Here is a 2,900-nt window from a genome sequence, read left to right on the forward strand (position 1 = left end):
TGAACACACAATGGGTTTCTGATAACCGACATGCCACATTAAAAATAGAATCAATAACATAATAGGCAAACACAACGTGTCTATGACATCAGAATAACAATGTGATGTGGCAGTGCTATGATGTCATTGTAGTTTACATGTCAAAATGAGCTGATGGTGTCATAATGACAACATGATGTCACAATTATGATGTCAGAAAGGATTTGTTATGTTTCCTTGGTATGTTTGATGTCAGTTGTCATTTGTTCCCCATGAAGTTATGGATACAAAAAAGGTTCTGTGATGTCACAGAGGCCATGTGTGTTTTCAAAGGTGGTTATAAGTCATAATAGTTTTGGAATGGCACAATGTGATCCATAATGTCACAATGGAATGAGATGTCCTTTTGGGTTTTGATGTCACCGTGGTGATGAGGTCACAATGGCTTTGTGATGTCAGAGTTTGTTTGTAATATCAGAATGACCCAATTTCAATTACTCATAATTCAATATGAGAATACCATTTGATAGAAGAAGCTTCATAGTGTGAGGTCATACTATGTAAAAACCCAACGGGACAGTGATTTCACAATGACAATGTGACGTCTCAACATCATGTTATAATAATGTTCTGATGTCACAATTCGTGATGCCATACTGATGAGGAGGTCATAACTTGGTCATAACTTGTGTGAAATGCTGCCATTAGGATATTTTGGCTTTTAGTAAGCTTATAATCTGTTTTGAAACATAATAATTCAGGTATGACATATGATATCAGAAATTGACTCTGACATCATGAACATTGTGACATCATGAACATTGTGACATCACATTGATAGACATCAAGATCATAGTGGCACAATATGAACTCACAAATCTGTTAGGACTTCATCATATTTGTGAAACACATGACTTTAGAGACAACACAGTCCCTTTGTGAACTCATATCTTCATTGTGAATTAATGACATTTGAGATCTGGCATGCCATTGTGACATTTCCAACCAATTGTGACAGCACAAACCTATTATACTAGAAACACATTGTGATCTAATAGCCATTGTGACAGCACAATCCCTTTGTGATCCCACACTTTCATAGTGATAATACTAACCCACTGTGAAATTCCAATCCTCTCAAGCCCAATCCAGGTATGAAATGTGATACTCGAATCCAGTGTGACATCTAGATCATGGTGACATCACACTGATAGATGTCATGAGCATTTTGTCATATTCTGACAACACACACCTGTTAGGACTTCATCACTTTTGTGAAAATACATGCCTTAGGAGACATCAGATTCCCTTTGTGAGCTCATGTACTTATTGTGAGTTAATGAAAATTGAAATTAAATGTGTCATTTTGATATCACCAAGCCATTGTGACATCACACACTTCTTAAGTCATCAGTGTGGCATCACAAATTATGATATCAAAACATTATTAAGTCATCATATTGCAACATCACATTGCCATTATGATATCACTATCCCATTGTGTTTTCAAAAAACTAGTATGTCTTCATAGCATTTTAGAAAATTCATGGTCATTTATACATGTCTTCTTCTGTGAACTCATATCCTCATTGGACATGTGAAACTGGACATGTGATTATGAGGTGTGACTTCACAAAACTATTTGATATCATCACCAATGTGTCATCACAAAACTATTGTGAGCTTTCATTGCCATTTGACATCACTATCACATTGTGACATTGCAAACCTATTAGGAACTCTTATCACCTTTGAAAAAACACATGCCCTTTGTGACAACACAGTCCCTTTGTGGAACTATACCCTCATTATGAACTGACAATTGATATCAGACATGCCAATTTAATATCATGAACCCTTTGTGACATCACCAGAGTGACATAACATTTTCATTATGACAGCATCAACTACTTTTGACATGACAAAACTACAAGGACAAGATAGCATTATGAGATCACATTTTCATTGTGATGTTATAAAAAGATTGTGAATGCCTGTTTTTAACTTTTTTTTGTCGGTCGTGGGGCTTGAACTCTGGGCTTAGGCGTTGTCCCTGCTCTTCAGCTCAAGGCGAGTGCTCTATCACTTGAGTCTGAGAGCCACTTCCGGTTTTCTAATGGTTTATATTGGGAATAAGATTCTCATAGACTTTCTAGCCTAAGCTGGCTTTGAACCGCGAACCTCAGATCTCAGCCTCTGGAGTAGCAAGGATTACAGGCGTGAGGCACCGGCGCCCAGCTTTTTCATTTTATTTCAAATTTGACATGCATGTTAATATCAGAAACATAATGTGAACTCATAACCATTGTAACATCATAAATTAGCAATGACATCAAATTGTCATTATGACACCATCAGCTCATTGTGACATAACCAAACGACAATGGCATCACAGCAATATAAATCACAGTGACATTGTTACATCATAGACTTAACAGTGTGAAGGCCTATTCTGTGAATTCATTCTATATCAGAAACCGATTTTGACCATATAACCATTGTGATATCACAATCCTTTGTAACATCACATTGTCATTGTGATATCATCAACCTGCTGTGCCATCACAAACCAGTCCTGTCCTTATAAGTTTTGTGACAAACTGCCATTGCCATATATTAGGCCCTTTCTGAGCTCATAATCTGTTTTCAATCTGATATTTCTGGTATGACAGGTGATATCGGAAATTCCTGGTGACATCAAACTGCCAGATGTCATGACCATTTTGTCATATTGTGACCTCATATTTCTAACAAAACATGCCTTTGGAGACATTACAGTCCCTTTTTGAACTCATATATTCATTGCCAATTAATGACAGTTGAGATCTCCCATTCCACTCTGACATCGTGAACCCATTGTGACATCACAAACTTATTGTGACCTCATCATGAGAATAGCATCAACAACTAATTGTTTTATC

Source organism: Dipodomys merriami, unplaced genomic scaffold, assembly GCF_024711535.1.
Source record: "Dipodomys merriami isolate MVZ:Mamm:240054 unplaced genomic scaffold, mDipMer1.0.p SCAF_942, whole genome shotgun sequence".
NCBI classification, from domain to species: Eukaryota; Metazoa; Chordata; class Mammalia; order Rodentia; family Heteromyidae; genus Dipodomys; species Dipodomys merriami.